Source organism: Euprymna scolopes, chromosome 21 (genome assembly GCF_053919585.1).
Source record: "Euprymna scolopes isolate OS-2025 chromosome 21, ASM5391958v1, whole genome shotgun sequence".
Classification (NCBI taxonomy): domain Eukaryota; kingdom Metazoa; phylum Mollusca; class Cephalopoda; order Sepiida; family Sepiolidae; genus Euprymna; species Euprymna scolopes.
In genome coordinates, this window is record NC_136502.1 from 17,158,675 (window position 1) to 17,185,055 (window position 26,381).

The 26,381-nt window shown below is 32.5% G+C and overlaps 1 long non-coding RNA gene across 1 annotated transcript in view; it reads left to right on the forward strand.

Annotated features, from left to right (window-relative positions):
- The window catches only part of LOC145242022 (uncharacterized), a 772,700-nt gene that overhangs the window by 433,405 nt on the left and 312,914 nt on the right, over positions 1 to 26,381 (forward strand). The window contains exon 2 of the long non-coding RNA XR_013862639.1: positions 843 to 940. This is a non-coding gene — a long non-coding RNA (uncharacterized LOC145242022). The remainder of the gene's footprint in view (positions 1 to 842; positions 941 to 26,381) is intronic.

The window sequence follows — 26,381 nt, forward strand, 5'->3', positions numbered from 1 at the left end:
TAATTAATTGGCGAATCATTGTTTGTTAAGTTAATAAATGAATATTTACAAAGAATAAGATAATGTAGTGGTTGTTTTTTCTAATGTGCGAGGTTCCCGTTCAAGGTGCACTATGACAGTCAATCATTGGTTAATTTAGTCACATGGTCACCCATATGAAAGGTGTAACTCAGAAGTCCATTTTTTTCTCCTTATGACCTTGCTGTTGAGGTAGCAACATGTTTGTCAAATATTTTGCTCTCTTCACCCCGTATTTATCGACAACATTCATTGTCATATTTCTCAGGCAATTTCTGTGGTAATTTAACATATACAATTGATCCAATAAGCATTTAAGCTGACAAATCAAACTTTGGTTCGAGAGAATTTTCATTAGTTATCGTTGTAGGATGTTACTTGCAATAAACCAACATATTTCTTCACAGTTTATTTAAAAACATACTTAACCTGATTTGGCAGCTTGCTAATATAGCGACATTCTTAAATAACCATCTAAAAATAAAAATTAGCTACGGGAAATAATTCTTATTGTTTCAGCTATGAGCCAGTGTTCCATACTTGCGTTTATACAACGTTCCAAGTTATAGAAATATTTAAAATGATTGAAATGAACTAGCTGTTCCGACCCAGAGTTAGGACAGCTAGTTGTTTGTTAAAATAAATTACTGATTACAAACGTAATTAATAATTGCTAGAAATTAGTTGGAAGTCGGATAATTAACCGATTTTTAGTGATGTTTTTTTTTAATATAGCCATTTGTTAATATTTTTTATTATAAACCGTTAATTCAGTTTGGAGGTACCTATAAATGTGTTGTTTTTTTTTTTTTTTGTCATTGCAGAGAACAGACAAATATTTGTTGATTCAAGCCCATCTCTCATCATTCTTTAGTGATTTGAATTAATGTTAATTTTCCACCCATTTAACATGATTTTAAAGGTAAGTAAATTTCTTTTTCTCTTTTTTTTTTAAATAACTCGGGGGGGGGGTCCGCCTCCGAGTTATTTAAAAAAAATAAATTGAAATACCCTCGAATTATTTTTAAAAAAAATTGAAATACCCCGAGTTATTTTTAAAAAATTGAAATACCCCCGAGTTATTTAAAAAGAAAAAAAAATGAAATACGCTTAAATATGATATTTTAATTTGTCCAGATTTCGTATATATTATTATAGAGTCGTGATTTCAAATATTAAAAAAAAGTGTATTTAGGCGCCAGCAGCCAGAATCGAAACCGAAACTGTAGCATTCAAAGCTGGTGACGTTACCACTGTACCAGCGTGACAAGCATATGAACAGATTAAAAATTAAAAATAAACTTAGATGAATATGCAACATGTTTAAAGATTTTTTTCAATTTTTACCCATTTTTGACACTCTAAAAACAATTTTAACCGGCTAAAGACCCATAAAAGAACGGTCCATAAAAAATTCAATCATTTGAGGCTCCTAGCGCGGCTCTGCGACTTTTAGTTTCGGAAGAGATAGAGTTTGAAAATATGGAGACAGACAGACACATAGCCATTTATATGTTATATTATTAAAAATAATAAAAAAGAACAATTTATTCTTGAAGAGGAAAAAAATAAAAGTCGTGAGATTTCCTTTGCTTTTTTAAATGTTCATATTTTTAGCCTCTATTATTTTTATAACTCAAAGTAGTCTATACATTTTTTCATCTTCCTATGATTGAAAACATAGACATCTATCTTAATCTTATCTCGAATGTTATTGTAAGATCGATCCGAGATGGCAAATTATTCATGAAATTTGCTTCTTCTTTTTTTTTATCTATATCCGTTTTTTTTCATAAGAATCATGGTTGTCATGATTTTCATTTAAAAAAAATTGTAAAGTTTATATATATTTATTTATAAATGACATTAAAAAATGGCAGAATTAAAAAAAATATTTAAAAACATCTGAAAAATGTCTGTCATGAACTCTCATCAGAGAAGAATATGCCAAACGACCAGTTTGATCTGAAAGGTAAGTAATAGAAAAAGTAAATATTGTTATTACCTCCATCAAGGCGTTTGTCAGTTTCTTTGTTTATGTATGACCTAGAATCCATATCGCTTGATTAATCGTCACGAAACTTGGTTAAAATATCGGTCATCGTTTAACTTAGAACTGATTTCATTTCTACATATCTAGGTCAAAAGTCACGGAAAAGATAAAATTATGAATCTGGTGTTCTTTAATAACAGTAATTACCTTGCTGTTGGCTTTTTAGCTAGGAACAAAGTGTAGTATCTGTCGGATACTACACGTTGCCTTTTTGTCCTTGGTCAGTAGAGGAAAAATTCGTCATGACTTAGACATTTTTAATTTTCTTCCTATTCAAAGTACCCCTTTTGGGTTAGCTTGATTTTACCCATATTAAAAACCGATCTTGTGTCTAACTCTGCCCTCAAGGCGAGGCAAGTAAATGGAAAAAGTAATCACTTTGCAAAAATTTCAGTCTGATCAGATAAATAATTTGAAGCTCAATTTGTTCGAGAACTTTGCCAAATTAACCATTTTGCCGAATTATTCTATTTTACTGTGATAACAATAATTGATTCATATATCCCTAACTCACTAATTATAACCCTACCATATCTTTAAACTAGCAAAGATTGCTAGAAACTTTTTTCTTTCACGAAAATAGATCAATGTTTATGTCTAATATCATAGCTTCCACTTGAAATTGGTCTTTGAAGACATAATTAGGGTTAAATTTAAGCAAAATCCGACATAATCTCCAAATAAATTGAAACTATTGCCAGCAGGTGGAATGTTCAGAAACAAATTAATGTACTGATACACAAAGAGCCATTTGTTAGCCCAGTAAATCAGTCTGGCAGCAGCTCAACAGGATTATCAAGTTCCATTCGTGATTTTGTCTGGTTTTAAAGAGGTACCAGATCATCAGTTACCGGAAGATTGGTGTAATGCGTGTATAGTCTACGTTACCTTTATCTATACAGAGAATCTCTCTTCGAAATTGCATAAGAATCGGTCTTATGCTTCTGGAATTATATTTCATTATATAAATGTATCTATGTCTCCCTCGGCGATACTTTATAAAAAAATTTAAAAAAGATGAATATATGTATTACCTATGTTAGTCATGACAATACATAGAATATTTGTTTCAAATCTTATAAGAATCAATCCAATGCTTCTGGTTTGGTTAAATTTGTCTTTTTACAGCATATAAAACCTTTTTATGTGATATAATGCTGAAACAGTGGTATTATAACCGATTCATTACATACAATTTAAATTAATTGGCAGAGGCTGCTATTTTAGTCATAGTTAGGACAAGCTGTAGGTTCATACCTTTTCCCGATGATATCTGTGTGAAAAACAGTAACATCAAATTTGATTGAATTTGAACTTGGTTAATACATAATGTAAATAATTAATGGTTAATCCATAATGCATAATAAATGGTTAATACATAATGTCTAATAATTAATGGTTAATACGTAATGTATAATAATTAATAGTCAATACATAATGTATAATAATTAATGGTTACCCCATAATGAATACTAATTAATTGTTAATACATAATGCATAATAAATGGTTAATACATAATGTATAATAATTAACGGTTAACCCATAATGTATATTAATTAATGGTTAATATATAATGTAAAATAATTAATGGTTAACCCATAATGCATAATAATTAATAGTTAATACATAATGCATAGTAATTAATGGTTAATTCATAATGTATAATAATTAATTTTTAATACATGATGTATAATAATTAATGGTTAATGCATAATGCATAATTAATGGTTAATCCATAATGCATAATTAATGGTTAATCCATAATGCATAATAAATGGTTAATAAATAATGTATGATAATTAATGGTTAATCCATAATGTATAATAATTTATGGTTAATCCATAATGTATAATAATTAATTTTTAATACATGATGTATAATAATTAATGGTTAATGCATAATGCATAATTAATGGTTAATCCATAATGCATAATTAATGGTTAATCCATAATGTATAATAAATGGTTAATAAATAATGTATGATAATTAATGGTTAATCCATAATGTATAATAATTTATGGTTAATCCATAATGTATAATAATTTATGGTTAATCCATAATGTATAATAATTTATGGTTAATCCATAATGTATAATAATTTATGGTTAATCCATAATGTATAATAATTATTGGTTAATCCATAATGTATAAGAATTGATTGTTAATACATAATGTATAAGAATTGATTGTTAATACATAATGTATAATAATTAATGGTTAATACATAATAGATGATCTCATTATTACGGACATAAATTACGTTTCATAAAAAGAAAAATTTCATCTACCTTTTTACTACTCTTCTCGCACATCTGTTCTTTTTTACCTTTCTCCTCTCGATTGTACTCCTCACTCACCTATAGGTCATGCTAGTTAAGTAAATATGAAAAGCAAAGTCAAAACCAGAGAGAATATTTCCACTTCCGATACCAATAAATATAAAAATATGCAAATCCTACGAGTAATTATTTGTAAAAATCTGACATTTTTAATTATGGAAGACTATAATAACCAATAATCTCATACATTTCTCCAGTCTAATAATATTAAGCTAGCAGTGACAATAAATGACATTATTTTTTATATGTTCTGCTCTATTTTAGTTCATTCATTCCTTTCAAAACTGTTTTTCTTCTGGATTCTTCCATATTTTTTCTCTCTGAAACATTTGTGGACGCCTATCAACGTCACTTCTTTAAATCGATATTTTAAACTCTACGCCTACACTTATATTGTCACTAGTAGTTTAATATTATTCGATTAGGTTAGTGTTCAGACAATTATAAGTTATTTGGACAAACTGTAATTATAAGTTTTACTTTCATGAATAGATTTATGCAGAGATTATTATTATTATTATTATTATTATTATTATTATTATTATTATTATTATTATTAGTGGCATTCCAAAAGTAATGTCTCCTATTTTTAATCCGCCTGAATTGATCAGGGGAGATTGCAAATTGCATTGTTATGGTGACAACTTATACATTTAAGACGTGAAAGTTTCATGTCTCTGTTGCAGATATTGACGGTATAAGACTCCAAGAATGTTCCCCTGTAATAGACATGCATCAGAAACAGAGATGTGCCACCCAATTCCTGGCAAAACTGCAATGAGAATGGTGCTGACTATAACGAAAAATAAATTCTGGAACACAAAATGTACCACTCCTGTCTTCGTAGCTCTTCAACTTTTTGAATTAAAAATAAAATAGGAGGTTTTACTTTTCGAACGACCTTACCAGGAGTTTTCACACAGGCCATCAAAGATTTCTCTGAGAACAACCTATGATGTTCCTTGGAGTCTGAGTGACAATAAGGCTTCTCAGATTTCCAATACTCCTCACCTCTTTCGATAAACTTTGCTAATGAATTTGCGTTATCACAACAGCCATTTACCATTGATTTTTCATTGGCAGCAACCATTGGTCTTCACTGGAATTTGGGTGGCAATAAGCCTCCTCAAAGTTCCAGTCCATTTTTTACTCATCCAGTGGAGGTCTGGTAAGTGCTTTCTCTCCTCGGCCCTTTCATCCTCATTGACCCCTCACAACTATTTGCTGTGGTGCTAGTTGATGCGGACATTTATTTTTGGTTGTGGGGGTAACTTAGAATTATACAGTTTTAGTTTTCTGGTGGTGTCTGTGGTGTTTCTTTGTGTTTTACTTTTGCAACAGTTTCTATTTGTCTTACTTATGCCTGTAGCTCATGTCTATTAGTTTCCACATTCAAGGATTTTCCATAATATTTCAGCTGCTTTCATTATTGTTATATGCTTGATCTTCTCAGCCATCCCTCTGATTCCCATTCCTCTCATTCTTTTTATCAAATTTTTTCGGGATTGTTCCTAATACTCCTACTATTATTGATGTTATTTTGATTTTCTTCATCTTCCAGATCCCTTTGAGCACTCTGGGCAGTTCCATGTATTTTTACTACTTCTGCGTGTCCTTGATATTCTACCTCCTGGAATGGCAAAACCTACAATCTGGAAGGACTTTTCTTTCTTGTTACCTATTATAACATCTGATCTTCTTGTTTGAATGGGACTAGGTTGCTGCATTCGCTTATTATGCAGTTTATTGTTTCATCTCTTTGTTCCCTGTGGGGAAAATAGAGAAGGCTTACCGCAAAACTGTGCTCATGTCTGTTGTGCAGGCTGAGAAGGAAAAACGAAAAGATCCAAGATGGCGACCGTGGGCATTAAAAGACCACGATCTCGAACAGTTCTCAAAAAATTGTGTCTCACACGTGATTTTGAGGTGTGCCTTGGCACCATAAAAGCATGTTGCTGGGGGGGGAGTGAAAAGAAGCGTTCAGGTCTGTGTAGAGTGAATATCGTCAGACTTTTCTGAACTTGTTTACATTGGACGTAAAGGCAACGATATTGTAGTCGGTCAAAAAGCAAGCCAGCAGAACAGCAAGCAGTTCTAAGAAAGAAGCGTTCAGACCTATGTAGAGTAAACACTGTGCGATTCAGACTTTTCCAATTCAAGTTATTTCGGCTTTTTTGTTACGTTATGAACAAGTTCAACCTAAAACTGATTCCAGAGTTCGACAGCTCAGCTGCCGGCCCCTCTGTAGTCGAGTAGTGAGAAAAGGCTGAGCATGTTTGCAGGCTATGCCAAATAAAGGATCAAGCACTAGTCATCCTGCTGAGGCTCACCAAAGAAGTGTATGCTGTCTATCAACAGCTTGGGGATGAACCTAGCCTTGAGGAGGTTAGACAGGCATTATACGCAGCCTTTAATACGGACCCCTTTATTGCCTGGAGGCAATTCACTGAACAGTGACTTGGGCCAAATGAGACGGTGGATGTGTACGTGGTCGATTGAAGGAAGCTGACCGCGTTGTTCAGTGGAGTGAGCGACCAAATATTAGGATGCACCTTTCTGGCCGGACTCCTAGATAACGCCTACCAACTGCTGCGAGCACCGTCAATTCGTATTAGTGAACTTGCATCCGACTTAAAACTTTCTTAGTATATTATTAATAGGAATCATGGCTATGATGAACAGCGGTGGTGGCAGAGAATCCCCTTGGAAAATCCCTCTTTGTATTTTAATCTCAGTTATGAATTGTCCATCAGCTGTCAGTTCAAGTTTCCATGTTCTCAAAGTATTTCTTTCAAATTGATAATTTTGCCTGGTATTTTGTACACTCTCAGACATTCTATTATCCATGCTTGATGGATTTTCTTGTAATCGATCCATGCCATGGCTTTATTCTTTTTTTCCACTTTTTATCTCCTTCAAGATATTTTGGTTTATCTACATTATTTTTCCTCTTTTCCCTTTTTGGTATCCTTTCTATTTCTCTGGAAGTAGTCCACGATTATTAAGGAGTGGTAAATTTGTTCCCTCAGTTGTGCTGTATGTATTCCCCACATGGTAGTTAAGCATGTTATAGGCCTGTATTTGCTGGCAGTGGTTCCTTTTTCTGTGTCTATTTGTATCAGTGTGGTGTTACTTTTCGTCATCCATTTTCATATGTCTGCTTCGTGGATAAATCTTTTCAGGTTTTGAATTAGCCTTTCATGTAGTCTTGTGAAGTTTTTTAAATCTGCACACGTGTATTCCGCTGTGAGCTGATGCTCTCCAGTTAGTTATTTTTTGTAGAGTTGTATTGAGGGTTTTCTTGCTGATTTTTATTCTCTATCCCTTCTTCCATTTGCTGTAACTCTTTCATGTTTTTCAGCGTTTTGTCACTCTTCTCATATCTTACTCCAGCAGAGTTTTGTTTCTGTCAGGTGAGTCGTTGTGTCCCATTTACATTTTGATAGAATTAGCTCTTGTTGTTTTCAAAAGTCCTGTTTTGCTTGCACTTCCGATTTGTATGTGTATCGCCTCAGACTCCCTTCTTTTGTTGCTAATTTTTGCTTCAGTTCTTCATGTTTCTTATTTAGCCTCTCCTTACTGGTCATATTACCACTTTCCGTCCTCTTCTATTCTCTTTCATAATGTTTATCGTTTTGGCTTCTTTTTTAAGTTTGTTGCTCTGAGTTTCCAGCTTAAATTCTCATCCAGGTTTTGTTGGTTCATTTTTTCCTTGGCATTTTTCCTATTTTAAATTTCATACTCACTATCTTGGCACTGATAGTATGTTGGGGTGTATTGGAGGAACTTGTTTACCTTCTCTTTTTATGCTTTCAATTTCTTTCAATCTTGTTTCTTCAAGGATGGGAGTTTTGTCTTTTTCATTGTTTATAAGTTGTATGATGTTTTAGAGTTCAGCTGTTTCATTTTCAGTAAATTTTGTTGTCTCACAGATCTAGGTCCCCATGTCTGCAATGTTAACGTTTTGTGGAGTTTCTATGTGTGGGGTTCCAGTGAGAGATGTTTCTTGATTTGTTCCACCATGTATGTTTCGTTGTATTTCCATTAATTCAAGATTCAAAAGCCAACATCTCTTAAGAATAAGTTTTGCTTAGTTCACGATTTTTTGCTCTAATACATGCTAGTCAGTAGACATGTCCCATAACTCTTTAATCCATTTTCAATAATCTCGTTGTTTGGAATGACTTCTGTAATAGCATTTCATTACCATTCTGTTCTATTTTGTTGTTCACTTCTTCTTCTTCAGGGTTTTTGGTTTATGTTGGTTACTTTTGCTGCTCTGTATTTGCTCTGTATTATTTTGGTACCTGAAATTAGAGGGGATACGTACCTGTTCGGTGTCTGTGATATTTTTGTTTCTGAAATTAAGAGAAATCTATATATTAAATAGGATAGCATATGTGTTATTTATTTTGTGTGTCACGCTTACATCCGAGTGACTGTCGTTTAACTGTTATGGACTTCCATTTCTACTAATAAATAATTTTACCAAGAATTCTTCATAAGTTTTGGTTTCAGTTTCAATTATAGATGATTGCCCTCCAGTAATCTCTTTTTTTATATATATAAATAATTTTATCAAGAATTTTTAATAAGTTTTGGTTTTGGTTTCAATTATAGTTGCAGGACCTCAAGTTATGTATATATACATATATTTTTTTCATAAGTTTTGTTTTCGGTTTCTATTCAAACTGATGTACCCAAGTTATATGGATATATTTTTTTATTTTTGAAATCTCAACTTTATAATATATTAACATCGGTAAAATATTAACTTTATAATAATATATATGAAATCTGCAAGAATTAAAATATCATATTTAAGCGTACTTTACAACTAGGCTACGTCAGGCGTCTCTGCTATCTTAGATAAATACTTTTGCAGTTTTAACAAAAGAGCTACAATAATATCAGATCATCTCCATTTATGTTGAACATCTACAGAATGCCAACATCAATATATTACATATGAATGAGCCCCTGTGGAATTTCCACAGGTCCCGCTAGTTATTACTATTATTATTATTGTTATTGTTATTGTTATTATTATTATTATTGTTATTGTTATTATTATTATTATTATTATTGTTATTGTTATTATTATTATTATTATTATTATTATTATTATTATTGTTGCTATTGTTATTGTTATATTATCATTATTATTATTATTATTATTGTTATTATTATTATTATTGTTATTATTATTATTATTATTATTGTTATATTATTATTATCATTATTATTATTATTATTATTATTATTATTATTATTATTGTTATTGTTATTGTTATATTATCATTATTATTATCAGTAGTTGTAATAGTAGATGGGGCTAGTGTTCAGGAAAGTAGGAGAAATATGAAAGGTTATTTGAATGATCCATAACAGCAAAGTCTGGATCTGAGATGGCGATTAAACCGAGCTATTGTTCAGACGACATGGAGAAAATAATAGGTTATGTGGATCATCCGTATCTCTATAAATCTGTTTCTCATATATAAAATATTGAATGGAAAATCTACTGATAACATATTGACTTTCTCTTCAATTTAAGAGATATTCGATAACTTTTCTTCACCCCCCCCTCTCTCTCTCTCTCTCTCTCTCTCTTTCTCTCTGATTTGCGGACCCCCTCCTCACACTTTTCTTTTCAAATAAATAAAAAGAGATTCTTATTCATAAAGAGTAGTTACAAAGATTACGCATTTCCTTTGCACAAATAGTTTTCCACTTATCACCATTGTGGTCTTAGAGGACAGCAGAAACCTCTAAAATATACCAATGAATACTACTTCTCATACATAGCTCAGTAGTTCATCAATCATCTTCCACCTGATTGATGAACTACTCAGCTGTGTATGAGAAGTAATAGTCTTATATGGCGAACTCTCTAATGGCCGTCGTGACAGAGGGGCACTGAAGAAAAGATATAAAGACTCTCTGAAGAAGTCCCTCGGTGACTGCCACATTGACCACCTTCAGTGGTCTACATCCACTGCTGACCGTGTTACCTGGCGACATACTGTCCACCAGGTTGTCACCTCCTTTGAGATCTCCTGCACCGAGAATCTGAGGGAGAAGCGCTGCAGGAGAAAGATTCGGGAAGCCTCAGCAGCCACACCTGACATGACTTTTGACTACAGCCACTGTGTCTGAACCTGCTTGTCCTGCATCGGGCTCGTCAGCCACAAGTGTGCCTGCAGTCAACGTGGAAAGACCCTTTCATAGAATCTTTGTTTGCGAAGTACTGCCAAGGAGTTTACCAATGAAAATCTCGCATGTTCATTGACACTAAAGGTTGTTTGCAAAACTGATGTTGGAGTAGAACAACAAAGTCTTATACTGTACTTAAATAAAGGGAATGCAATCGTCTGTTTGTTTTCTTTGTTTTTTTCTGATAAAATGAATGAAAACTAGCAAGATATCACTTGTTGGCTCCATGTAATTATTTCTAAATTACTTCAATTCAATTCAATTTTGTTGAGTAATCTTCTTTACTATTTATAACGCTTGTTATTTTCCATGTTAACCCTGATGTTAAGGTTACAAGAAAATTTTTGGTTTCTACTTGAGGTTGGAGGGGGATGGTTCAAAGACCATTCGAGTATAAAGGTTAATGAGTGTCAGGTGTAGTGATTGATTATCTAAGAGGACGGCTCAACAGAACTTGTTTACATTAGACTTGAAAACGGCTATGGTTTAGTCAGCTGGGAAACAGCCTTATGGCATTGTTTCACAGACGGGTAATTCTAAGAAAGAAACTTTACTCATTAAATTTTCGTTTAGTTTTAAGCATAGATAGAGAATAAGGGAAAGTAGATAGACAGGTGTCTACTGTAAATGTTCTGCTGGATGGAGGAGGGAGATCACAGGAAAAAGCTCAGTCGAGCACCTTCTGTGAAAATAATGATAGAGAGAGCAGAATCAGAGTCGCAGCGTCTTTTCTGTGTGAAAGAGAAAGAGTGGAGGAGAAAACGGTCTCATTCACTAGATTTCGAACTCGGTTTTGTACCTGTCAAGATAGAGAAGGATACTCATCAGATGTGGCAACAGTACTCCATCTTAGGACGTATTTGGCTTATATACAGGTAAAGGAGTTTTACCTTTTCTTAGCAATAGATCTGATGTGAATCTTCCATTTCATGTCAGGAGTGACTCAGACCCAGAAGCTTGTCACAGCAGCGTGCTTCCTCAAGATTAGAGCCATTCATTTTAATTGGGACCAAGTGAGGATCAGAGCGCTGGTGGTGAAAATACACGTGCTTTTAAATACCTGGTAAAGAGAAAAACCCACATTCTTTGCAGCAACCTTGGCAATGTTTTCGATGTATTTGTTTCAATTCATGTTGCCCGTGAATATTAAGCCAAGGCCTTTGAATGAAGAGCTCTCAAGTAGCATATTATTAGTCATGGAAATCAGTGGTTGAAAAGCTTCCTTGTAATTGTTAAAGGGAAGAAGCTTAGTCTTAGCAGCATTAAATGCTACCATCCATTTACGTTCCCAGTCCACTAGAAACTGGAGGTAGTTTCCTAACGTATAAGCCATTGCCTTAGATGTGTGTTCATTTGTTTTGTCCTCTGTTATAGAGTATGGTGTCAGCAGCAAATATACCCATCTCAGAGTCAATTTTATTAGGCAGGATTATTTATGAATATCAGAAAAATAAAGGTCCAAGGATCGACCCCAGTGGCAGGCCCGAATTCATATCATGCTGTTATCATGTACGACCATCGAAAACAACCTGGATTTATCTCATCGAAGAAACATCTGATTATATTAAGTATTCGTCCGTCCAGTAACCTACCTGGCATCAATGAGAAAAGAGGGAGATTATTTTTTTTATTTTATTTTCTTTTTCACTGCACTCATTTGCCCTTGCACCATTCTGGCACAAAGCTGTCAACCCTGAGCATTCTCCTCAATATACATATATATATATACGTTACATAAAGCATTAACATAACAAATTTTCCCGAATGATAAAAGATGTTGTTTGCAATTACCGGTATATATATATATATATATATATATATATATATATATATATATATATATATATATATATATATATATATATATATGCAGATTAATTTCGGAACAAGTCTTAGATTTCTTGTATATATGTGCAGTTCTTTTATTTAACAACAGAATACATTCATGGGTTCATAAATTTATGAGGATTTTTTAGATTTATATTCGTATCCACCTTTAATAATGTGATTCGTAATTGCTTCCATATGTAGATATAAAGAATCATGTTTCTACATTTTCACACTCTTTTGCAGAAATCTGGTCTATTGGATCATAAATCTCATGATATATAAACTTTAAATGCCTTCTTATTCGGTTAATCTGGCATAATGGTTGCTAATATATCTACATAGACTTTTAAACTTGAGTATGTTGATTTGCACAATTTGCTGGATCAGATTTTCTATAATGGTTGTTAAAGATATCTGCATACACTTTGTTTGAAAATGCTCATTTGCTTAACTCAGCAAAACAGATTCTGTTAGTTGATGACTGTTAATGATAGCTCCACACACTTTTAAACTTAAAGAAACCTGTTTGCTCAAACTGTTTTGCATAATGACTGTTACTGATATCTACAACGACTTCTATGACTTGATTTACTTGCTGGATTTGATTTCATATGATAGCTGTTAAAGAAATCTGCATATACTTTTATATTTGAAAAAAAAAACTCAGTTGCATAACTTGCAAAATTGATTTTGTATATTGAATGTTAATTATATCTCTATGTACTTTTAAACTTGAAGAGACCAATTTGACTTACTTCGAACGGTTTTATATAATAGCTATAAAGACTTTTAAACTTGAATAGGTTGATTTAGGTAACTTGCTAAAAATGATTGTGAATAATGCTTGTTATATATACTTTCCTGGTTGCTAAATATACTTTCATGCGTAAAGAGGTCCATCTACTAAACATGCTTTGAATTGTCTTGTATGACTGTTAAAAAATAGTATATACACACACCTTTTATGCTTGTATGACTGTTAAATAATAGTATATACACACATCTTTTATACTTGTATGACTGTTAAATAATAGTATCTACACACATTTTTATGCTTGTATGACTGTTAAATAATAGTATCTACACACATCTTTTATACTTGTATGACTGTTAAATAATAGTATCTACACACATCTTTTATGCTTGTATGACTGTTAAATAATAGTATCTACAAACATCTTTTATACTTGTATAACTGTTAAATAATAGTATATACACACATCTTTTATGCTTGTATAACTATTAAATAATAGTATCTACACACATCTTTTATACTTGTATGACTGTTAAATAATAGTATCTACACACATCTTTTATGCTTGTATGACTGTTAAATAATAGTATCTACACACATCTTTTATGCTTGTATGACTGTTAAATAATAGTATCTACACACATCTTTTATACTTGTATAACTGTTAAATAATAGTATATACACACATCTTTTATGCTTGTATGACTGTTAAATAATAGTATATACACACATCTTTTATACTTGTATGACTGTTAAATACTAGTATCTACACACATCTTTTATGCTTGTATGACTGTTAAATAATAGTATCTACACACATCTTTTATACTTGTATAACTGTTAAATAATAGTATCTACACACATCTTTTATGCTTGTATGACTGTTAACTAATAGTATCTACACACATCTTTTATACTTGTATAACTGTTAAATAATAGTATCTACACACATCTTTTATACTTGTATGACTGTTAAATAATAGTATCTACACACATCTTTTATGCTTGTATGACTGTTAAATAATAGTATCTACACACATCTTTTATGCTTGTATAACTGTTAAATAATAGTATCTACACACATCTTTTATGCTTGTATGACTGTTAAATAATAGTATCTACACACATCTTTTATACTTGTATAACTGTTAAATAATAGTATCTACACACATCTTTTATACTTGTATAACTGTTAAATAATAGTATCTACACACATCTTTTATACTTGTATAACTGTTAAATAATAGTATCTACACACATCTTTTATGCTTGTATGACTGTTAAATAATAGTATCTACACACATCTTTTATACTTGTATAACTGTTAAATAATAGTATCTACACACATCTTTTATACTTGTATGACTGTTAAATAATAGTATCTACACACATCTTTTATGCTTGTATGACTGTTAAATAATAGTATCTACACACATCTTTTATACTTGTATATCTGTTAAATAATAGTATCTACACACATCTTTTTTACTTGTATGACTGTTAAATAATAGTATCTACACACATCTTTTATACTTGTATGACTGTTAAATAATAGTATCTACACACATCTTTTATGCTTGTATAACTGTTAAATAATAGTATATACACACATCTTTTATGCTTGTATGACTGTTAAATAATAGTATCTACACACATCTTTTATACTTGTATAACTGTTAAATAATAGTATCTACACACATCTTTTATGCTTGTATGACTGTTAAATAATAGTATCTACACACATCTTTTATACTTGTATAACTGTTAAATAATAGTATCTACACACATCTTTTATGCTTGTATGACTGTTAAATAATAGTATCTACACACATCTTTTATACTTGTATGAGTGTTAAATAATAGTATCTACACACATCTTTTATGCTTGTATAACTGTTAAATAATAGTATATACACACATCTTTTATACTTGTATGACTGTTAAATAATAGTATCTACACACATCTTTTATGCTTGTATGACTGTTAAATAATAGTATCTACACACATCTTTTATACTTGTATAACTGTTAAATAATAGTATATACACACATCTTTTATGCTTGTATAACTGTTAAATAATAGTATCTACACACATCTTTTATGCTTGTATAACTGTTAAATAATAGTATCTACACACATCTTTTATGCTTGTATAACTGTTAAATAATAGCATCTACACACATCTTTTATGCTTGTATAACTGTTAAATAATAGTATCTACACACATCTTTTATACTTGTATAACTGTTAAATAATAGTATATACACACATCTTTTATGCTTGTATAACTGTTAAATAATAGTATATACACACATCTTTTATACTTGTATAACTGTTAAATAATAGTATCTACACACATCTTTTATACTTGTATAACTGTTAAATAATAGTATCTACACACATCTTTTATGCTTGTATGACTGTTAAATGATAGTATCTACACACATCTTTTATGCTTGTATAACTGTTAAATAATAGTATCTACACACATCTTTTATACTTGTATGACTGTTAAATAATAGTATCTACACACATTTTTATGCTTGTATGACTGTTAAATAATAGTATCTACACACATCTTTTATACTTGTATGACTGTTAAATAATAGTATATACACACATCTTTTATGCTTGTATGACTGTTAAATAATAGTATCTGCACACATCTTTTATACTTGTATGACTGTTAAATAATAGTATATACACACATCTTTTATACTTGTATGACTGTTAAATAATAGTATCTAAACACATTTTTATGCTTGTATGACTGTTAAATAATAGTATATACACACATCTTTTATGCTTGTATGACTGTTAAATAATAGTATCTACACACATCTTTTATGCTTGTATGACTGTTAAATAATAGTATCTACACACATCTTTTATGCTTGTATGACTGTTAAATAATAGTATATACACACATCTTTTATACTTGTATGACTGTTAAATAATAGTATATACACACATCTTTTATGCTTGTATGACTGTTAAATAATAGTATCTACACACATCTTTTATGCTTGTATGACTGTTAAATAATAGTATCTACACACATCTTTTATACTTGTATGACTGTTAAATAATAGTATATACACACATCTTTTATACTTGTATGACTGTTAAATAATAGTATCTACACACATCTTTTATACTTGTATAACTGTTAAATAATAGTATCTACACACATCTTTTATACTTGTATAACTGTTAAATAATAGTATATACACACATCTTTTATACTTGTATGACTGTTAAATAATAGTATCTAAACACATTTTTTATGCTTGTATGACTGTTAAATAATAGTATCTACACACATCTTTTATGCTTGTATGACTGTTAAATAATAGTATCTACACACATCTTTTATACTTGTATGAGTGTTAAATAATAGTATCTACACACATCTTTTATGCTTGTATAACTGTTAAATAATAGTATATACACACATCTTTTATACTTGTATGACTGTTAAATAATAGTATCTAAACACATTTTTATGCTTGTATGACTGTTAAATAATAGTATCTACACACATCTTTTATACTTGTATAACTGTTAAATAATAGTATATACACACATCTTTTATGCTTGTATGACTGTTAAATAATAGTATCTACACACATCTTTTATGCTTGTATGACTGTTAAATAATAGTATATACACACATCTTTTATACTTGTATAACTGTTAAATAATAGTATCTACACACATCTTTTATACTTGTATGACTGTTAAATAATAGTATCTAAACACATTTTTATGCTTGTATGACTGTTAAATAATAGTATCTAAACACATTTTTATGCTTGTATGACTGTTAAATAATAGCATCTACACACATCTTTTATGCTTGTATGACTGTTAAATAATAGTATATACACACATCTTTTATACTTGTATAACTGTTAAATAATAGTATATACACACATCTTTTATGCTTGTATGACTGTTAAATAATAGTATATACACACATCTTTTATACTTGTATGACTGTTAAATAATAGTATATACACACATCTTTTATACTTGTATAACTGTTAAATAATAGTATATACACACATCTTTTATGCTTGTATGACTGTTAAATAATAGTATCTACACACATCTTTTATGCTTGTATGACTGTTAAATAATAGTATATACACACATCTTTTATGCTTGTATGACTGCTAAATAATAGTATATACACACATCTTTTATACTTGTATGACTGTTAAATAATAGTATCTACACACATTTTTATGCTTGTATGACTGTTAAATAATAGTATCTACACACATTTTTATGCTTGTATGACTGTTAAATAATAGTATCTACACACATCTTTTATACTTGTATAACTGTTAAATAATAGTATCTACACACATCTTTTATACCTGTATGACTGTTAAATAATAGTATCTACACACATCTTTTATACTTGTATGACTGTTAAATAATAGTATCTACACACATTTTTATGCTTGTATGACTGTTAAATAATAGTATCTACACACATCTTTTATGCTTGTATGACTGTTAAATAATAGTATCTACACACATCTTTTATACCTGTATGACTGTTAAATAATAGTATCTACACACATCTTTTATACTTGTATGACTGTTAAATAATAGTATCTACACACATCTTTTATACTTGTATGACTGTTAAATAATAGTATCTACACACATTTTTATGCTTGAAGAGGTTTATTTGATTTACTTGCTGCAAGTGACTGATGATAGCTACATATACTTTTATATTTGTAAAGACTTATTTACTTAACTTTTTGAAACTGATTTAGTATAATGCATTCACACTTTTAAACTTGAAAAATCTATTTGCTTGATTTGTTTTGAACTGTTATGTCTAATGTTAATTATATCTTCATCGACTTCTATACTTAAAAACTTCTTTTTTTTGATTCGGTAAGGTGCACATAAGTGTTGTTTATACACATACTTTTAAACTTTAATTTGATAACCTTAGCAAGCATTGATCTAGATCTCATTCAGATAAATAAAGGAAACAATTTAGTTATTTTCTATCCTAAAAGAAATGTAATACTAAAATAAATGTAATATTAAAAGAAATTTAATACTAAAAAATGTAATATTAAATAAATATAATACTAAAGAAATGTAATATCAAAGAAATGTAATATTAAAAGAAATGTAATATTAAAAGAAATGTAATACTAAAATAAATGTAATATCAAAGAAATGTAAAATTAAAGAAATGTAAAATTAAAGAAATGTAATACTAAAAGAAATGTAATACTAAAAGAAATGTAATACTAAAAAATGTAATATTAAAGAAACATAATACTAAAGAAATGTAATACTAAAAAATGTAATATTAAAAGAAATGTAATACTAAAGAATTGTAATACTAAAAGAAATGTAATACTAAAGAAATGTAATACAAATGTAATACTAAAAGAAATGTAATATTAAAGAAATATAATACTAAAGAAATGTAATACAAATGTAATACTAAAAGAAATGTAATACTAAAAATGTAATACTAAAAGAAATGTAATATTAAAAGAAATGTAATATTAAAAGAAATGTAATACTAAAAGAAATGTAATACTAAAGAAATGTAATACTAAAAGAAATGTAATACTAAAAGAAATGTAATACTAAAAGAAATGTAATATTAAAAGAAATGTAATACTAAGGTAATGTAATACTAAGAAAATGTAATGCTAAAGAAATGTAATACTAAAGCAATATACTATGCCGTTTAGAAATATCTGTGTGTGATGTTGCCAAGCTAATCAAAAACGCGATTCCAGCATTCTGACCTGACAGCATTCCTATTATAGTGCTCAAAAGGCTTCAACCAGAACTAGCTTCCATACTTACAAAGCTATCCAAGCGTTTTAAAGGACAAATGTTTGCCACACACTGGAAAACCTCATCATTTCCGTATTTAAAAATCCAAGTGATCACTCATCTCCCTCTCAATACAGACCAATCAGTCTCCTGTGCGTCATGAGTGTTGCTAGAATATGTGTTAAATAAAGAAGTAGTCAACCACCTCAGCAAAAATAATCTCATCAGTGACATGCAATATGGCTTCCATTCTGCTAGATCTACAGCAGATGTGTGAGCAGCTATATCTCATAGGATTAGCAAATCTCTCAATGGAGGCTTCTTTTCTAGGGCACTTGCTCTTGGCACATCAAAAGCCTTTGATAGGATATGGCAAAGTCTCCAACTATGGTATAGCTGGAAATGTCTTTTCAATTATTAAATCATTTCTCTCTGAGACGTTCATAAGAGTAGTGGTGGATGGGCAGAAATCAGAAGCTCACAGTATTAATGCTGGAGTCCCTCAGGGGTCCATCCTGGGCCCATCTCTCTTCCTGATATACATCAATGATCTCCCAAATCACATTCTAAGATCATTTGCTGACATTTATGCTGACGATACTACCATCTATGGCAACACTTCAAAGGCAGTAAACGGCCAAGTTCTCTCTGATTCAGGGGAGACTCCATGTTTTGACAAACATCTAAGTCTGACCTTTACTCCTAATCTGAGATGGAACACATATATCAAATCCATTGCTGGGAAAATGGTAGGAGCATTCTACCACTCTAGTAGATATCTCTCTAGTAGATATCTCACTGTTGGTGCAATTCTCTACCTGTATAAGAGCCAAGTACGTCCAAGGATAGAGTACTGTTACTACATCTGAGCTGGAGCTGCTAGAAGCAGCTTATCCTGCCTTGACAGAGTTCAAAATAAACTTTGTGGTCTAGTGGGGGGGGGTACCCTTTTCTCTTCCCTGCAACCTCTTCCCCAAAGAAGAGACATTGCGAGCCTATCTCTGCTTTATCGTTTTTTCATGTCAAGTGCTCGTCTGAGCTCCAATTTATGGTTCCCCCTGTCCTGACTTTCATGAAAAACACACGTCTAGCTGAAACCACTATCCATAATTTCCCTCACTCTTTATCTGTGCCTAAATCTAAATGTAGATTCCATGAAAAAAGCTTTTTTCTTAGAACTGCATATCTTTGGAACTCTGTTCAATTTTCCTGCTTTCCAACTGACTACAATATGGTTGTTTTCAAGTCCAATGTGAACAAATTTTTTGATGAGCCATCCCCTTAAGTAATCCAATTTACCAAATTTTCTCTACTAACGATGACTATGACATGTTCCCCTTGATCACTGTACACTTGTTAACCCTTATCCTCGAGTGACCTCCGGGCCTTGATAAGTGGTGACTCCTTTGTAAAAAAAAATACATTTAAAAATGCCCTTATGATTAGTCACTTAAAACAATTTTAAGATGTAAATCATACAAAGCTACAGTTTTGTGGTACCTGTTTTCAAGAATTCTGGCGAAAGAACTGACCCAGTAAATTACCACCCCATTAGCCTCCTCCCACTTTTTGCCAAAATATTTGAGTCCATAATTAACCAAGCTCTAGTCCAACACCTTACAGATGCTAAACTTCTGACCGACCAACAATATGGATTTAGGCAAGCCCGTTCCACAGCAGACATCCTAACTATAATCTCTGAGCATATATACCATTCACTTGACAAAGCAGGGGAGGGTAGCTCTAGATATATCTAAGGCTTTTGACAGAGTATGGTATGAAGGTCTTCTCAGGAAATCAGAGCATGTGGTATCACTGGAAGAATACTTAACATAATTAAATCCTTTTTAGATAAGAGAAAACTCCAGGTTGTCCTCAACGGTCGTACATCTAAACAATATGATATAAATGCGGGAGTGCCTTAGGGGACTATCCTTGGGCCTCTATTATTCCTAATATTCATAAATGACCTCCCTGACGAAATTGCCTGTGAAAGAGGTATATATGCTGATGACACCATACTTTATAACAGACACGACAGGAAAACAAATGAATACATATCTAAAGAAATTGCAGAAACACTAGAGGATGACCTTCAATCTGTAGTGGAATGGGGACAAAAATGGATGGTCACATTCAATGCTGCCAAGACTAAACTTGTTTCCTTCAATAACTACAAGAAACCTTCTCTACCACCAATAGCAATGGCTAAAGACTCTTTATCTAAAAGTACATCTTTTAAATTCCTCGGCCTAACATTCACAGGAAACATGAGTTGGAACAATTACATTGAGAGCATCGCCAGGTCCGCTGCGAAAAAGGTGGGTTCTCTCTACCATGCTAGAAAGCTACTAACGCCTGAAAGTATCCTGTACTTTTATAAGGCCACCATTCGCCCATGTATGGAGTATTGTTGTCATATTTGGGCTGGTGCATCTGCTACTAGTCTCTCACTCCTAGACAAGGTTCAAAAGAGTTGTCAACCTAATAGGTTCTGAACTGTTATCTAAGCTTCAGCCTCTGTCCCATCGATGAAATGTAGCATCCCTCTGCCTGTTCTACAAGTACTTTAACGAATGCTCTGATGAACTGCAAGCACTTGTACTCCTCGGCATAAATACCCCCCAATAAATCCAACAAGCAGCTAAATCCCACCCCTACACAGTTGAGATCCCTAGATGTAAGAGAACCTTCTACTCCAGTAGTTTCTTCCCTAGAACTGCTAGACTTTGGAATTCCCTTCCGAGTTCCTGCTTCCCCAACTGTACTGACATGCAGAAGTTCAAGTGTAACGTGAACCGACATCTGGCTGCCCAACTCCCCACATAGTACCCTTGTAGCCTGTGTCCCTGATAGGAGCCCCCTCCATCAAAGTGGTAATGTGCCTTGTTTGGGGTGAAAATGTAATTAAAAAAAAAAAAATTATACAACGTTACTGCTTAGAGAAATGTTGGAACAGTTTCAAAATCGGCTTGCAAATTGCACGTGTTAGTTGACATAATTCACGTTGACACACCAGTTCCCATTAGCTCGCCAAAGTTAAGCAACGTTGAGCCTGGTCAATACTAAAATGGCAGACCATTTGGGAGTTCCAGGTGTTGTATGTGTTCTCGGCTTACCTCGGCATTGTTTCTAGTCATTTAGCATTTTTCCTTGCCACCGGATTCAAGCCGTGCCGATTCAGGAGAAGTATGGTTGGGGATTGCACAGCCCTTGCTTCACAATTATATGTGAAGCTACCCTTACAGGAGGTATCCATTGTCTCTTAAGAATGAACAAAGGCATTGCAGTTGAAAAATGGAAGAATTTGACAAAAATAAAAAATAAAAACTCTCCACATGCAGACGCTTTGTATAATCCGTGTTATTTCTCCAATCTTTCACTCATAAAATGTACAAGTAGGTAAACAGTAAGGGTGTCTGTTTTCTGTTAAAACTATTTTAATTTGTCAGTACTTTTTGGAGAGTCTGCGTTTTTTTGTAAATATTCTCTTCAGTAATGCGTTTTAGGTACATAAATTATTGTCTATCAAGTGTTGCTTGTCAGTGCAAGTAGTCAGTGCACTGACAAATCTAAGTGATTTGTTCCATCCTCTTTTCCGCTTGCTCTTTTATTTGAAAGTCTGTTGCCTGTCAGGTTGCTCCCAACCCTGAAATATCCTTGCTTTACTCTTTATTAGATTCTTAAAATGTTAATGTTTACTGTTGTTAGATGTTGGAAAATACTGTATCATAAAATACTACCGTGAAGTAGCTCATTAGTAAAGCACTCACGTCTCTTTGTATAGATAAAGTGAAGTCAGTTTTCCCCTATTGTGTTGATGGGAATAGCTTTGATAACAAAAGGTAGTTTTTAAAATTTGTCTAATAGCATTCTCCTGAATCGGCACGGCTTGAATCTGGTGGCAAGGAAAAGTGCTAGATGACTAGAAACAATGCCGAGATAAGCCGAGAACACATACAACACCTGGAACTCCCAAATGGTGCAGATGCACCAGCCCAATATGACAACAATACTCCATTCATGGGCGAATGGTGGCCTTATAGAGGTACAGGATACTTTCAGGCGTTAGTAGCTTTCTAGCATGGTAAAGAGAACCTACCATTTTCGCAGTGGTCCTGGCAATGCTCTCAATGTAAATTTGTTAAAAATCTTTTTAGAAATAAATAAAGAAATACAAAGAAATTTTACTCTTAAACTAACAATTACTTTTACTCTCCCAGCCAACACCGGGATAGAATTTAAATTGAAATTGGATAAATTATTCCCTCCAGCAAATTGAAAATACTTCATAGGTAAACTGATTTTGGTGCGCTTATAAACAACTCCAAAATGCGGAGATCTTGAACTCCTTGTTGATTGAGAATGTGCTGATTATGATTATCCACTCGTTGAGTTATGTGAAACTTTGTACTTGTCCTGACCTTAGAAACCCCTTAGTTTCGGTATTGTCTTTATGAGTAACTTTGGGGCTACTATCAGTTCGAATAACATAGCTTTTAATTTGTAGTGTTTCCCATGGATGTGACATCGTAAAAATTTCCTGAAAATAAGAACATGAAAGTCAGCAGCCTTCAAGTTCAGAGTAATCACCCATTCACCTGGCAAAAGTTCTGAAAGCTTCTATCTTGAAATATAAGATCAATAGTTGAGAATTTATTTCTCTTAATTATAGAATAAGATGAAAAGTACTGTAACATCCTGATTTTCTTTGCGAACTAATTCCGTTGCTTGTTTTCATAAGTTTTTCATTGTGTATGAAATGCTATGCCTCTTTTTTATCATGTTACCATTAAAACGAGTGACCTTTTGTTTTCTAGAATTTATTTTTTCTACATAGTCACCACCCTTCTCAATGAACTTTTGTCAGTGATGAACGATGGCCATGCATGAGCATCCGGAGCGTGCTTTGTTGTACAAGGATTGTTCCAAAAGTAAAACCTTCTATATATTTTTAACTCCAAAACGTTAAAGAGCTACGAAGACGAGAGTGATACCATTAAAACGGGCAATCTTTTGTGTTCTAAAATTTATTTTTATACATAGTAACTACCATTCTCAATGCACTTTTACCGGAAATTCAATGACATATTTCTGCTTTTAACACACGTTCATACCAGGGGTTGCTTTCTTACAGTTTCACACTGTCAATATCTGCAACAGAGAGATGAAACTTCCAGGTCATGAATGCATAAGTTCAGTCACCATAACAATGCAGTTTGCAATATCCTCTGATCCATTTGGGCAGAATAAAAAAAAATAGGAGGCATTACTTTTGGAACGCCTCTCGTATGTACAAGTAATTGTTTCACAGTTTGGTAGTTAATCGATAATGATACATTCCCCCCACCCCAAAAGATTAAAATAAACATTTTATATGTTGAGGAGCATTAATGATTATTGTGGAATTGATTTTGTTCCGGGTAGAGTCGTGTAATCTTGCTAGTTATTGTTGTGATTTTGTGTCACTTGATTGGCCTCTTGTGTGATGTGTTGCTTACCTTGTACGTCGTTACAAGAGTTTATTGTTCACCTCTCCATTCTCTGCTTGCTACGTGGAAACCAGGAATTACCGATGCAAAATTCTGAATTATCGCATCAAAATGGCTGAGCTGTGAAATAAAGTTGCAATTTGCTTCAGTGAGCATATAAGGATAGGAGGCGGTGATGGAGAGCAAGAGCGAGCTGACTTGATGGAGAGCCGCGATTATGTGCTCTGACTTGCAACATTTATTTTCACACTTTCTCTTTATTTATGGGAAGGTGGAAAGCATATGAGAAAGCAGTGTCCACACGCGAAGCTGAAATATTGATTGCAGATAGTTTAGCTTAAAACTAAGCAGGCACTAAAATACAAGACGGTAAGTCTTCAGGTTTGGGGCTGGCCTCTGGAACTTATGCTTTTGCAAAGGCCTTGATGCCTGAACACACCTTGCTAGGTAGCCAGAAGTAAGAGGAACGGTCAGCCTGGAAGTAGATCTATAAAAGATGGCCTTTTATGCCGGGCCAATGGTTTCTGAGTTGATTGATCACTGTCTTTTAGAACTGGCAGTGAACTTTTAATGTGGGTAGAAGGAAGATTATCTGACACATTGACAAGTATAAGAGTCAAATAATGACTGATATCTTTTGCTTTTGTGTTAATAAGTATGTAGCTTTAGTAGACTCAATGTTGTTCATAGATTTCAAACATGAGTCAACATATGTGAGCGACTCAACAGACGAGTGAATATTAACTGACTCAAACCTAGCAAAAAGAAAAGCTCTTTTTGCAGAGGAAAACTCAGCATGAAGATTATAAAAAGAGTTTTAATTTGAAGCTAAGACTATGATGCTACCATGTTGCATTCACTGATGTCAACTAGCTGAATAACCGTTCCAGGATGGGTATTTTGCTAGTTAATACAAAGGTCGTTCTGAAAGAAAGGCCTTCTATTTTTTTTAACTAAAAAGCTCAAATATTGAAGAGCTACCAAGACAGGAGATATACTATTAAAATAAGCGACCTTTTGTGCTTTAGAATTTATGTTTCTACATGGCCCCTATCATTTTCAATGCATTTTTGCCAGCCTCTTTTGATAGTTTGGTCGTCAAGGTCCAAAGCATGCTTTGTCACTTACATCTCTGTCGCAACTCTAAAATCGGTAAATCCATCTCCTAACCGACATCAACTATATCGGCTGTATAAGCGTTCAACAGGCATGGACAATGTTAATCAGTTAAATTTTTTCTTCATGGAGGAATTCAATTACACATCTCTGCTTCTGACGCACGCCCATGACAGGGGTTACTTTCTGAGAGTCTCACACGGTCAACAGAGAGATGAAACTTTTCGGTCATGAATGCATAAGTGTAGTCATGTTAACAATGCAGTTTGCAATCTTCTTTGATTCATTTGGACGGAATAAAAAAATAAGAGGCATTACTTTTGGAACGTGCCTTGTAATAAAATTAATTTACCAAAGAAAATATGTTTATGTTCTCCTATGAAGATTAATATAAACAATATCCATCATATAAACTTGTAAAACTCAGGCATCTTAAATTCAAACATGGCTGGAAATCTGTGGAAACAGCTCCCAAACCGAGTCACCTCTCCTTCTGCTATTGATGAGGCATATGTCAATCAAGTTGAGGCTACCATTTTGGAAGATGGACGTATAACTATTCGCCAAATAGCCTAAGAAGTAAAGATTAGTACAGGGTCTGCAGAAACTATCATTCGCAACCATTCGGATATGTATAAGGTGCCTGCCAGATGGATTCCCAGGTTACTGACACGTTTCCAAAAGTGAGAACGCATCGTGTTAGAGGATGAATTTGTAAATGTGCCAAGA